Source organism: Mixophyes fleayi, chromosome 9 (assembly GCF_038048845.1).
Source record: "Mixophyes fleayi isolate aMixFle1 chromosome 9, aMixFle1.hap1, whole genome shotgun sequence".
Taxonomy (NCBI): Eukaryota; Metazoa; Chordata; class Amphibia; order Anura; family Limnodynastidae; genus Mixophyes; species Mixophyes fleayi.
The window spans coordinates 103419330-103434305 of NC_134410.1; the positions used below are offsets into that span (position 1 = coordinate 103419330).

At 39.7% G+C, this 14976-nt stretch overlaps 1 long non-coding RNA gene across 1 annotated transcript; it reads left to right on the forward strand.

Moving 5' to 3' along the window:
* Positions 1-985: 985 nt before the first annotated feature.
* LOC142101670 (uncharacterized) lies at positions 986-9958 on the forward strand. The gene is made up of 4 exons (XR_012679119.1): positions 986-1893; positions 8886-8946; positions 9519-9625; positions 9852-9958. It is a non-coding gene; the product is annotated as an uncharacterized LOC142101670 (long non-coding RNA).
* The last annotated feature ends 5018 nt before the right edge of the window (positions 9959-14976 follow it).

A 14976-nucleotide genomic window follows, 5' to 3' on the forward strand; every position in this document is an offset into this window, starting at 1 on the left:
TAAGACACTGTGTGGGTGTATTGCTGTATAAGATAAATATTACTTCTGTATCCCAATCGTGGAATACTGTCGTTCCAAGCCACTATATATTGCAAATACCACTTGATAGCGCATAATTGGCTATTGTTAATTTATGAATTTTTCCCTATTCCCATAGATAAAGGGAGTCAAGACTTTTATGTTTTCCTTTACAGGTGTGTGCAATTTCTTTAAGCCAAACTCTTTCAAGGATTCATCAATAGTTCAGCATTTTAATCACAATGTAACCGATAGCCATGTTACCCTCTCTCCCAAAGGTAGTTCAGTCTTGATTCTGTATGTTGATGTTGATAACCTATTTATTTGTTCACCTAATTTTGAAACATCTTTTACAGATACTCAAGAACTGCTCCCATACCTTGCATACAATAGTTACAAGATCTCTAAAGACAAAATGCAGTTATGCCTGGGGAAAAAAGTTACATACATTGGTCACTGTCTATCACCAGGTTCACAGATAGCAGCCCAACTGTATGATCTCACAAATGGCAAAGGCCCAGATCCAGTCATATACGTTACAGATGCAAAGGAATGTTTTGCTGCAATTATAAAAAGCTCTATGCAGTTCACCTGCACTGGGTATCACAACATATGACAAATTATTCTCTTTTCACACATGAGCAGTTGGAACATGCATCAAGGGTCCTTACACAGGGACATGGTGAGAAATAAAAGCCAGTAGCATACTACAGTTCCACCTAGAACCTGTTGCTCTACCAGTATGTCTTAGAGCTGCACTGCTAATTGAAAATTCTGTCCTTGTTTTTGTATGTTTCACATGCAGTAGAAGCTTTGCTAACTTGTAAACTGACACAAAACATTTCTACTGCTAGGCTTACAAAGTGGAAACTTAGTTTGATTGTTCCTTCAATCATCATTTTGCAAAGATGTACAGTCTTTTATCCTGCCCATCCCTGGGGATGACGAGAGTTTTCACTCTCAGAGTGGGAGGTGGGGAGTATATATCATGACAGCTTACAAATTGTTGAACACAATTTTTCTCCAAGGCCAGATCCTATTGACAACCTGTTGGATAACCCTGATCCTACTCTGTATGTTGCAACAGATGTGAACAAGGTGTTTTACAGTCAGGATGTGCAGTAATCACTGGCAATGAGGTAATGGACGCTAAGGCATTACCACCACCACACTCAGCACAAACTGCAGAACTTAAAGCACTCAATAGAACCTGCTGAAAACAAACTGTAAATATATATTAGTAACACCTCTATTCCTGGGCTAGGGTGTGTGTACTAGTCTTTGTGTGTCCTGTCTGCAAATTGACTTTTTACCCTCTAACACTGTTCCACAACATTACGGGTTGTTATGGAAAATGAGAAACTTACTCACGTCAAATGGCACACCCATTGCACATGCTAAGATGGTACAAGAACTGTTGAATGCATTAATGCTACCAAAAGCAATAGGCATCAGGAAATGCCAGGCACAAACTGCAAACATGGATGTGGTGCCCAAAGGTAATAACAGAGCTAGCAAAGTCAACAGCAGAAAAAGGAGTAAACGTTAATCTCTATGCAAAATTTGGTCTCCACAGGAGGTCTCCAGCTGGCAGCAAGGAGGATGTGAACCAGACCACACAGGTTTGCGGTGCAGTAATGGTAAACCTGTTGCACAAAAAGTTTGTACACTGTTTTCGCACAGCTTAGTCATGGTTTAACACACTTATCAAAGACTGCTATGGCTCAATTGATTAAGGCCAATTGGTATGCTCCAGGATTCTTTACACTAACTACAAAATTCTGTACTAGCTTTTTAACCGGTGTACAGGCAAATCCTGGACTCACTGTTCCCACAGAACCAGCAAACCTCCCAGCTACAGAGGGACCCTTCCAGGTAATCCAGATTGATTTTATTCAACTCCCAATGATAAGAACTTTGCAATATGTTTTGGTTTGCGTGGATTTATTTTCTGGGTGGGTGGAGGCATGGCCCATGGCCACAGCCACAGCGAACATAAGTAGACAATAGTGAAGGATTTTAGTGACGTAGACTCTGCTAAGTAATGACTACTGTGTATAAGATAAAAGACTTTAGACTTTATGGGGCATATTCAATTCGGATCCCGATCCGCGGTATCGCGCCGGAACGTCCGCGAACCTAATCCGCGGTACCGCAATAACGTGGATTTTCATTCGCAGCCCATAGGGCTGTGTACGAAAATCCGCGTTATTGCGGTACCGTATTACCGGCAGTACTGCGCATTTTCCGCGGTAACGCGCGTTACCGTGGATCGGATCGGAATTGAATATGCCCCTATGGGTTATACGCATAGCAAATGCATGAACTAGGTGGTTTTTCTGTTTGTCGTAGAAGGTCAGAAGGTATATTTTTGAAGAGAGAAGCAGAAAAGATAGTTCAGGAATTTGTATACAGGTACAGGTTACCACAAGTAATACTTTCAGTTCAAGGTACGCATTTCACAGGTAAAGTTTTTAAATTAATGTGTGATTTGATGGGTATAAAGCAACAGTTACATAGCATGAGCATAACACCCAGAGGACCCTTGCATATTTCGCCTTATTAAAGTCTTTGCGGAAAACTCCCTAATGTTGTAATGGGGATTGCTGCCTGTCATTTCCGGCCAGGGGCTTCCTGTTGCTAGGCAACAGGGACTCAGCTTCCTCCGGCTGTCCGGGGCGAACGTCGACTCATACTACTTTTCTCGACTCATACTTATTTTCATGGTAACTGACTTGGCTTGCTAATTGACACTTTTTCTGGATTGTGATTAATGCTTATGCTCTCCTGGTTTGACTTTGGCTTTTCTGACCTCCCTGTCTGGATCTCCCTTGGTACTTTGCTTCCTGATCAATCTGATTGTTTGACTATTCTCACCACCACTACACTGTTAACTGTCCTGGAGAACCGCGACCTGCGCACCTCGTGCAACCAAGCCCAAACCTCCTTGCGTGGTCCCTTTGGAAAATCAGGGGTGCATTAGTCTCTGCGCTTCCTTGTACATTTGCATCAATACCAGTTAGTGGCTTCATCCTATACGCAATCCTGACAGGCCCTCTACCAGACTGACCTATAGGAAATGATTTGACTGTTAAGTACTTGGCTCAAGTGAGTAATCAAGTAAGGCATATCTATGATGCACTGCTTTCTACTCATCCATCTGATATTCATAAATGTCATGATCTAAATCCAGGTGACCATGTGATGATAAAGGCGTTCATAAGAAAAGGAGGGCTGTCTAATCAGTGGGAATGTTCTTACCAAGTTCTCCTGACATCTTAAACTTTGGTCAAGGTGGGAAAGAAGTCACTTCCCCCAGTCTGTTTGCGACAAAATCTCCATGTACACCAGTTTAGACGGGCATAATAATCCCCAGCCTGGAGTTGTATCAGTCAGCGCCAGGTAGCTCTGGGGAAACCAGAAAGGTCCCTGCTGTGAAGAAAAAGTGAGACAAAGAACCTTACAATAGATTTGTTCATACCCAATCCAGATAAAAGACTGGCCATTTATAGTAGTCTCAACCATCTTTGTTGGAGGAATCATCTTTATTTTGGATGCATATTATCTGTTTCCTCAATCCTGTAAAGCAAGTAACATGACAGACCCTTATTTAATTATGAGAAAAAGGGGCCTGGATTGAAAACTTGTTGCTACGCACACACATAATTACTGCTCAGGTTCCCAATGAAACAAAATGTTGGGTATGTGTATATAACTCCTGGAGGAGGAAAGACACATTTTATAGAGTAGATACTTTTTTTTATATAGTAGCAGTTTCTTGCTCTGATGTAGCAGAGCAGTGGGATACTAGAAACAAAATTTGCCTTCAGTTTAAAAATACTTCAGCTACATATCTCCCTCAGAGATTGGCAGGTGTATTTGGTAATCCTGATATCTGTATGTCAGTTCACAGTCCAGTGGGCAAGAAAATTCATCACACAGATACAAACAAGAGATAATTTAATTTCACGTTAAATAATAAAAATGTAGGAATTTCTGATTGTAACTATGCTAATGGATCAGTAATTATATCAAAATGAAGTAATGCAAAGAATGGCACAATATTTAATGTTAAAATGACATGCCCCTGACCTAAGAGTAACTCCTCCTACAAAATGGAAAATTTCAATTGGTACAAAACAGCCTATAAGTCTTCTTTGTGTTACCCAGGGGACTGTAGTTTGTGTGTTGAAAAAGGGCTTACTCATGGTTACCGGCTGAGGCTAATGGAACTTGTTTCCTCGCCGAGTTATAGTGATAAGATATAGTCTACCATAAGTACCTAAGGTACAAAAAAGAAGGGTAGAATACAAAATCAAAAACCAACAGTTTCGGTATTCACTCTTTCCACAAGTAGTGTTTGAGATACTGTCAGGCAGATTGCTACAATAGTTCGAAATTTTAGATAAGATGATAAGTGAAACGAAAGAATCCCTTTCCATCATAAACGAGGAATTAGCTCAAATAAGTAAAGTGTCATTACAAAACCAAGAAGCCCTTGATGTGTTACTAGCAGAGAGGGGAGGAGCATGTAAATTAATAGGCCAAGAGTGTTGTACTTATATTTCAGATCAACATTATATTCATCATCATCATTTATTTATATAGCGCCACTAATCCCGCAGCGCTGTACAGAGAACTCATTCACATCAGTCCCTGCCCCATTGGAGCTTACAGTCTAAATTCTCTTATATAGACACACACTCACACACAGACAGACAGAGAGGGAGAGACTAGGGTCAATTTTGATAGCAGCCAATTAACCTATTAGTATGTTTTTGGAGTATGGGAGGAAACCGGAGCACCCGGAGGAAACCCACGCAAACACAGGGAGAACATACAAACTCCACACAGATAAGGCCATGGTCGGGAAAAAGACAAAACAGTATGGCCTTGCAAAGCGTACATTCCATGAAGCATGAAAGTTATAAACATTTTAATTTATTTAAAAACTTAATTTCATTAAAGCTATAGCATATAGTTACAATAATGTCTGCTAGACTACATTTTGTGATCCAAACTGAATATTAATATTATTATTATTATTCTTTATTTATTAGGCCCCACAAGGTTTCCGCAGCGCTGTACACAATACAAATAGTCGACTATACATGGTGATACAGTATAGAACAATAAACGTAAAACACCAAAACTTCAGAAACTTGTAGTGAATTTGGAGCAGAAAAAGAGGTATAGAGACAGGAGGGAAGAGGGCCCTGCTCGTAAGAGCTTACATCCTAAGGGAGGGTAAACAGACATCAGGCACGGAGGAGAGTCAGTTGAGGGGATATATAGCGTGGGAGAAGTGAAAAGGCATGGGAGGAGAGAGGAGAAGAGAGCGAGCTGGAGGAGAAGAGAAAGGGTTAGGTGGATGGCTCGTAGGCTTTAAGGAACAGGTGAGTTTTAAGTGCCCATTTGAAGAAACACACTGGGAAGACAATGAGTTCAAACAATTGTCTGTTTTTAATATTGAGTATTTTAATTTTTTATTGTGATGTATATGATCAATGTGAGACTTTTTCACTCATACAAATTCTTTCTTTATTTCGAGGATCATTTATCTACTCAAAAAGGACATCTTTAAGAATGGATGAGTTTTGGATATGTTTATATAGAGAGGGGTTATGCTTGTATTAGTTAGTGTGTAAGCAGAGATTATAATGAAGTGCTCCTTTAAGAAACCAGACCTCGATATGAAAAACACACAATTTCCGGATTACCAGAGAAACCAAGCCTCGTTTTGACCACTAATTGAAAAAAGATGTTCCAATCAAGGGAGATCTATATATGGCAATTTGAGGCATGGATAAACTTTACCTTGATAAAGACTTAGACAGCAAGTTGAAACGCGTGCCATGATTATTGCTTAAAACATATGGACAAATGTATTATTGTTACCATTCTGATCTGCTTAGTCAGATGGTTGTTCACGCAACTTAATAAACCTGACTCTATTTTGAATAATCAGATCCTCTGACTACTTCATTTTAACAGCTACAACCTTAGTAAAAGATTGATTAAATCCTGGAGCCATTAATGATATACTTGGGAAAAAATTCTTACCACTACTAAAGACATGGCATTAGGGAAACTAAATATATATATTGATACTATACCTTTCACAAGACTGATAGGTTATACATGGAGGCTAGCATTACTAAGGAGGAAGTAGCTCAGGCTATTTGTGACTGGATCACTAATAAATAACTCATGGCATAAATTTATTTAATGGAAATAGCACAGGGCGCTTATTTATATAATTACAAATTTACTTATTTTTGATATTGTGTGTATTTTGGTAATGGAAATATCTTTATTTCTGAGACCAGAGCAGGAAATTTGTTTTTTGTTTTAACTTTGCTAGAGGAAATGCATTATTTTTGAGATATATATACCTGCTGCAATAAGCATTTGTTGAAGAAGTCTTTTGTGTATTTTGGTGTAGGGAAATGACTTGTTTGGGGTTTTGTAACTTTTCTTTGGGAATTCTCAAGTTAGCAATAGAGTGGAGAAAATGTGTATTCTGCAACTGTCTGAAGGAAGGACCCATGTTAATCTCATGTTAATTAGACCTTCTGATGTGTGAGGGTCCAACACCTGAAGGTTTGTTTAGACTTGCTGCTAGATTTCCTCTGTGTCTAAAACAAGATGCAGGAAATCACAGCAAGTTTAAGGATATCACAGATAAGTGTAAATATTGTTAGCTTTGCATTGCATGTAAACCCATGTTTGGGTAAACATATTGCATTCCGATTCTAAAAATAGCTCAGACCTCAGGGGGCTGACTTACCCTGTGAGGCTGTGTCCAAAACTGTACAAAAAAAGTTTTGTATTGGAAATTGTTCTTCTTGTTTCATCTGACCTGCTCACTGGTACCTTCAACCAGTGTGATCAAATAAACATCACTTGCTTCAAAGACCTGCTTGGAAACTTCTCTATCCCTAATCCCTGTGACCTACAGATTAGACCCAACTCTAATCCGTTCCCAGCTGTTCTGCGGTTTGGACCCAGCTTTCTGGTACCACTGCTCTGCCCACCACCCAGCAGCTCTGGCCAGTTTGATAGGCCAGAGGGGATCCATCCACAGCAACCCTGATCCATAGGAAGAGGTCAGGGGTACCAGCTCAGGTACACCAGTAATGGGGTACACTAGCAGCGTCAGTTACCCAGAAGAAACCCGGTATTGGATGCAAGCAAGGAGTCCAGTGGTAGCAGCATTTGTAATCCCCTCCTACTGCAGTTAGAGGGCGCATTTGTGATACTGAAAGGGAACGGGGGCAAAGTGTGCCCAGCCAGTTCCCAGCAACAATAGACAGAGTGACATAGGCGGTCCATCCTGTCACACTATTCTTTTCCTTCAAAATAGGAACTTCCCATATTTGGATGGTCCACCTGTATAATTTTATAAACATAGGAAATAGTCCGGTCCGATGATAATAAGTATATTCCTGGAAATATATGAATGAGGGGTACTGCTTAAATCCTAGAGAGAAACATTGATAGTGGTGAACCCTAAAAAAACCAAGGGCCTTGTGGGTACACATCTGTGCAATAATCGTGCAGATCACTGGAACAGGATTGTTCAGATATTGCAAGAGTGTATAAGCTCCCACGATCATGTTTTATCGTACCAAAACACATAGTATCTGTTGATTTTATCACGATTGGGCAAATGTGGAAGTTTCTACGCAACCACGACCAACAGCATAAGCAGATATCTGTAGAGTGTGTACAGAGTCACAGGGCCAGATTTATTACTGATCTTATCTGACGTTTTTTGCGGATCTTACTAAAATCTTCTCTGCGCATGCCCAGAAAAGGGAGATAAGAAGAAAATCTGTTGCGTACGCTAAGAATTTCTTAACTGCACTTAAGAAGTTCTCTTAACACTTAAGAAAAAATGGTTGGGAATAACAGGGGAATGGGCGAAGATCTACTGACTTAAGAAGAGTAGGCGTTATTTGTACTGACTTAAGAAGAGTAGGCGTTTACCTACGGATCCTTTGGATAGTTAAGAAGAAATGCTCAGGATTTTATCTTAATTTCTTGCTTAAACTTAAGGAGCTCAGGGTCATGTTTAAGTCCAAAGCAGCTAGAGCAGCAGCTCTGAATAACAACACTAAACTGCTCAAAAAGCATTGTTTGTTTAAAATACTCACAACTAGATACGCACAACATACATCTTAATACACTTCACTCAAAATTTTTTTTTTACATTTTATTTTATATTTATATCAAACATTAAACAATGTGTACTTTTTTTTTAAAAAAAAAACAAACTTTTTTTATTACAACCACAGTTGTAATAAGTTGCAATGTAAAGTGGTTGATATGTCTAACAGTTAGTTGTTTATATTTGAAAAAAATGACTAATAATATGCTAATAATAATATGAAAGCATAACAGCTTAATTTGTTAAAATTGTTCGGATAAATAGTGCGAACTTAAAACAAGCATACTCTTGCATAAGGGTCACATAGAAAATCCACATAAACATGGGGAGGATATACAAACTCCAGAGAGATAAGGGCATGGGTGAGGATTCAATTGTCTAACCACTAAGCCAACGTGCAAGTGGAAACAATATGTGCATGATATAGACTAGAATGAAAAGCTGACCATAAACTTCTCTTATAACAAACCTTTTTACTTTTATACTTTATATACAATGAATTATTATACCCCTTAATATTTGGCAGATGCAGAGTTTAAATAATTTGCTATGAAAATGTATTTATGTATTATATAATATTAATAATAATTGGACTTAAAATTGTGAAGTGTTGTGAGACTTTTTTAATCTTATATCTATTAAGATAATTCTTATGTGTTTTTGAATTTTCTTCTGTTGCATGTTTATCCAACAGATCCCCAGCCCTCCTGAAACTGTGGAGACAGGCCACTTTAAGTTCAACACTGATTTGCAAGGTAAAATCTTTTTCTAATATGGTTTATGTCACACTTTTAAAATTCTCTGACATCCTAAAAATACAATTGTTTGGTGATGAAAATAAAGGCCTGTTTAATTTCTATAAACATATACAAATGCATGCATCAGATTGCTTGGACTTAAACAAAGGTTTACCCTTAAAATCATGCTGAAAGGGCTGCCTCTGCCCCTGCTGAGATTATCAGATGTGACTTTTATAGCCATATCACTTAGAAAAATAGCGATGAAGCTCGATTGTTAGAGTTTAGGTTTAAATAGACCAAACTAGAGGTTTTCATTGATGTACTACCAGGCCTTAACTGGGACATGTCTGCCTCACCTGAAAAATATTCCATTAATTACGCATAGTCTGTTAATCATATATCTCACTCACTATGCAAATTTTCTTTTCTACCCAGGTAAAGTGCATAAACTAAGTGTTGTGTGTGTATTGATTTTAAGGCACTGATTTGTCAATGTTTTCTAGTGGAGATACCTTACATTTGTTCATTTTGAGGATAAATGAGAAACAGACACCATTTTAGTAAATAGCTAAATGTTTGTCATTTAGTCCAACAGACTTTAAGACCCAGCTGTCAGCTGGAGCACAAAGGAGGTGTGGCAAGGATCATTTAATGGAGTAAGAAAAAGACATGAAAGAGTTGCCTTTTGCAGCATGTAAGTATCTACAGTTAACAATGTTATTCCTTTTATGTTATTGGGGTTACAATATTATATTACATATTATATTATTATTATATACATATAAATATATATATATATATATTATATAATATATTATATATTATATTAATATTACATTACAGTTAAGGCAACAAGTTGTAGATTTTACAGCTTGAAAGTACAGGTGTGCTGATCTTTTTTTCTATAATATTTTAAACAGAAATAGAAGACAGCCATTATGGGTTCCAGCATGACCTGCCTTGCAACACCTCTAACCAATGGGATAAAACCAACATGCATGTGTTTTTATTTTGTTTTATTTTTACAAAGGAGTTTGTATTTTCAGTTAGATTTTATTTTGTGTTTCATTTGATTACTGAAATTGTGTTTATAAATAAATATTATTATTTTTTTGTTGCAGTGCTCATCCTTCTGTAACTCTCTGCTGCTTTGGACACTGTTGAACACCCTCTTCTCCTACACATCCTTGACTCCATTGTCCATCTAGATACAGTTCTCTCCTAGATCACTTCCTACCTCTCTAACCGCTCCTGTAGTGTACCCACCTCTGGCACATTCTCCCTTCCACTCTCACTCTCTATTGAGGTCTCACAGGGCTCCTTTTTTTTTCTCAAAATGTTGTACATCTCTTGTCTTGGCCTACTAATTTGGTCATTTGGCCTCCAATACCACCTCTACGCCGAGGACACCCAAATGTACATTGCTTTCCCTGACTTATTTCTTTCAGCACTCTTTGTTTTAAACCACTGTCTTTCTGCATTCGGCCCATGGATGTCACAAAGATAGCTAACGCAAATCATGTTCTATACAGAGCACATTATTGTCCCTCATGCCAGAGTCACCAACTGGCCTCCAATCTCACTCAATGTCAATAACACCACTATACCCTCTGTGTTGTCTAAAATTGAATTCCTCAGTAAGTTTGTGTGGAGGATAGGAGGACCAGATTCGTGAGACAAATTAGGGCCCAAAAATGTGTTACTTTGAACCTTATCAAAATCATATTCCAAAGTAATGTTATACATTTCAGATACATATTTTAAACCCTAAGTAAATTACTGTCTGCTTTTTGTGGTAGTTACCTCAAAATTTAACACTTTTATTTTCTACATTTACATTTACAACTCAGCTTGGACAAAAAGTAACACAATTATAAATATAGTGCCTTTAATTGCGAATAGCGGAGTACAATTCCCATCGGTCCTCCCCTTGTTTGCTAGGATATGAGAAATGATTGACAAGCTGACATTTTGCACACAGATATGGAAGAGATCCGCAAGTGATGCAAGCTCGCCCATAGGGCTCTGAGGACCAATCACAGAATTGAATACTGTAAAGTATTAAAAACATTGCAACTATTGCAAAATGAGGGCTGCCACCTTTGCCCTAGAGAGCTGCGCATACTAGCAGAGGCCATGGATAGCATGCCCATTGGCCCCTACGTGATCAATGAGATGAAGCTGCGGGCCTACCGCATGGTTCGCAGATTCATTTGGCCGTGGTTTTCCTGCTGCAGAACTGTAGTCCAGCTCCACCGGCGGTGGAGTGATTTACGCCGGTGCCAACCACAGCTCTTAGAGGAGCTCAGGGAAGAGATCAGTGGATGTGAGTTCTCTATTAAATCTCCAGTAATGAGAAAAAAATGTATAATACAGATATTTGTTTAATTTTTGGAATTACTTTCAAAGTTGATTGAGGACATGCCCTGCGTCAAATATAAATCTCTCTAGACTAAAAATGTAACTCCCCCTCCAATGCAACATGATTTTAGGCCTTTTTTTATTTTATTTTATTTTGGGTTAACATTTAATTTACTTTTATTACTGATGGAGGCCCAATCTCCAGACCAATAAGGCATGTTTGGGATTCAAACTCATGATGCCAGGCAGAAGTGCTAGCCACTAAAGCAACATGGTGATGTTAACTACCGGAAGAAGGAGGAGCCAGACAGGGTTTTGGTGGAGGAGCCAGCCCTGGTGGAGGAGGTGGCCCTTGTGGTGGAGGTGGCCCTGTAGGAGGTGGTGAAGATGGGTGAATGTAAGTATTATAAAAAAAACTTTTCAGAATTGTATTCCTTTTGAGGCACATTGTAGTTGAGCAGAAATCAAGATCAACCTCAGGCAATTTTCCCAATAGCTAGTTATCCATTCCACAGTTTTCCACCATGATGGCCATAAGAATAATTTATGGTAAATTCAAGTAAACCCTGCCCCACGGCCACCACACAAATGTGTATATATAAATACATCTGCCACCCCAAGGTATTAATCCTCTGCCTAGTACTGTGTTTAGCATAACATTAACCTTTAATGACAATGTAAAGTTATGTAACACTTCATGCCTCTGCTGATCCCTTCAAATGGGTTAAACAAAGTACACTCTTTTGAAGTAATATATGTTTGAGCAATAAGTTAAGCATGTTTTTTTTTTGTATTTTTCAACAGCTCAAAAAGACACCCAGGCTGGGGGTGAAGTTCCACCAACAAAACACGCAATCATGCATGATATTTTAAAATACAGGCGAAAAATTTAAAAAATATTCAAAACTGATGAAAAAAAAATCAATATGTTGCAACTGTATTATTAGTTTTTCAAATTATTTAGATTTTTTTTTTTGGTAACTAATGTTTTAAAAATTGTTATAAAAAAACAAACTAAAAAATTGATTGTGGTGTGTGTCTTTTGTAATTTAATTTCATGAAATGTGTTGAGGTTATTTTAGCCAATAATGGATGGACATTTAGAACATACCTTAATATTTGTTTTACATTGGTCCCTTTGCACTACATCATCATTTCTTTCATCATTTATTTATTTATGATGGCACCGGCTAATCTGAGGCGCAGTACAGAGCGCCCAGTCCCTGTCCCAAAGAAATTACTTTTAAATGATGAAGTCAAATGGAGTTCAGGGAGGAAAAAACAAAACTTGGGTAGAACATACTGGGCAAGATTTGTTAAGAAAAGTTAGTCAATAAATTTATAATTTGGTTAAGGCATGGGCAGCACGGTGGCTAAGTGGTTAGCATTTCTGCCTTTCAGCACTGGGGTCATGAGTTCAATTCCTGACCATGACCTTATCTGTGAGGAGTTTGTATGTTCTCCCCATGTTAGGGTACTCCGGTTTCCTCCCACACTCCAAAAACATACTGGTAGGTTAATTGGCTGCTAACAAATTGACCTGTATGTCTGTGTCTGTCTGTCTGTCTCTGTTAGGGAATTTAGACTGTAAGACTGAAAATGGGGTGCCAACCGGGGAAAAGAACGGCAAGTACGATCTCGTTCCTGGGTGCGCTCCCTGTGTCGAATGTCCACCTTGATGCACAGTGATACTAGAGCGTCCAAACTGACAGGTAAATCCCAGGATGCCATATAATCTTTTATGCAATCGTTTAATCCTTGCCAGTCCACCTGACCAGAGCGTCATTGTTCCAGCGAAGTTCGGATGCTGGGGTTCGAAATTGCACCGCATATTGGACAGCAGAGAGAGTTCCTTGGGCAGATTCAGAAGACCAGAGGACTACAGGAAGACTGCAGAGGATACTTGACTCGGTTCATCAAATACTTAGTGGAATTTCTGGATGAAAATGGAAACGTTCTGAAACATGGGATCATCTCTCTCCCACAGTGGTGATGCCCAGGCGAGAGCCTGACCTGAGAGAAGGGAGATTATATATGCCACCTTAGTCCTCTCGAAAACGAAATTCTCAGATGATAATTCTAATTGTACGGCACATTGGTTAAGGAAGCCCTTGCACTTTTTGGGATCATCATCATACTTCTCAGGTGATGGGTTACGTAATCCTCTGGTACTAGAAGTACTGGTTGTAGTGGTAGCCGCAGAAGTAGCAATAGTCACGGTTGGTACCACTGAAGGGCCTGGCAAGGCATTCTGCAGAGAATAGAGACGAAATACCACTCACTGGATGCATTGCAGGAGTCTGGTTGGATTCTTGCTGGTCCACTCTTTGGGCCAGGTGTAGTAAATGATTCATCCTGTCCACTTATGGCCAAAGTATTCTGTCATGATAGGGCTACAGGAGGTGCTGCCGACTGGTATTGACACAACTAAACAAGAAGGCGTGGAGTCTAATGCACCCCTGCTATTCCCCAGAGACCCCGCAAGGAGGCATTGACTTGGCTGCATGAGGTGCGCAGGTCGCAGTTCTTCAGGTTAGTCACTAGTGCGAAAGTGTAGAACAGGAATGGTAGAATGGTCCAGGTCAGAAGCCAAACGAGCGAAGTACACAAGGATAATGCAGAGAATGCTCAGAGAGAAGTCAGAGGTCAAAACCAAACAGATGAGAATGGTACCAGGGACAACACGAGAGAGTAATCCGGGGATAAAGCCAAAGTTCAGAACCCAAACACAATGCAGAAACAGAAACTGAAGGCTGGAGCTGGTGAACCAATACTTTGGCACTAGATACATCTTGAATGAGGTTTAAATAGAGTGAAGTGCAGGGGTGATTAGGCGATCAGTTACAGCTGAAACGCCGGTGAGCAGGAGAAGCGCGTAGCCGCCCGGAATCAGGAGGAGGGTCCTGTTGCCTAGCAACGGAACACCGTCAGTGGGAAGAGACAAGCTTCCATTTAAAGCAGTTAGATTAGCACAGCTTTATACATATTAAGAACTCTTTAATGGCTGTAAATAACGAATATGTGGTACCCCAAAGCCCTGTTGAACAGCACAGAGGAGTGCATAAACGCTTTTAAAACAAGGGGTTAATTGTGCTCCTGAAAACTTGTGCCCAGGAGTGATTGACAGGAGGAGGATGAAGGCCCTGATTGGCTGGGAGAGTAACAGGAAGGGTATGTGCAGGAAGGAGGAGAAAGAGAGAGCAGCATGGTAGAAGGAACAAGGGGGGCTGAGGTGCAGCCAAACAGAGAGAAGATAAGCTGCTGTCAGAACTGGTGACATTGCCAGCAAAGCGGACGGAGAACAGCTGGGGACACGCAGTGGGGCGCCAAAGACACTCTCCACTAACTACAGAAGCCTCTCAAGGTAAAAACCCTAGCCTGCAGTGTATTGCACACACCCCAGTGTCAGAGGGAAGAGTGATGAGAGAATCTATCCAAAACTGACATTGCATTCTTGTACAAGGAAGGCTACTGTTCCCTTCTTGGGAGCTTTTCCCCCAGATCATACCTTACACAGGCTGCAGGGAACAATTAAGACTGTCGTTTCAGCTATATCCTGTGTGTGCTGATAGAGATTCATTGACTGTTGAGAGAACAGCGCCATCTTGTGGCTGAACTGAGCAACAGCCCTGCTTTCTACTATAATACTTAACCCTTGATGGAAACCTCTGCAGGTCATTGGAA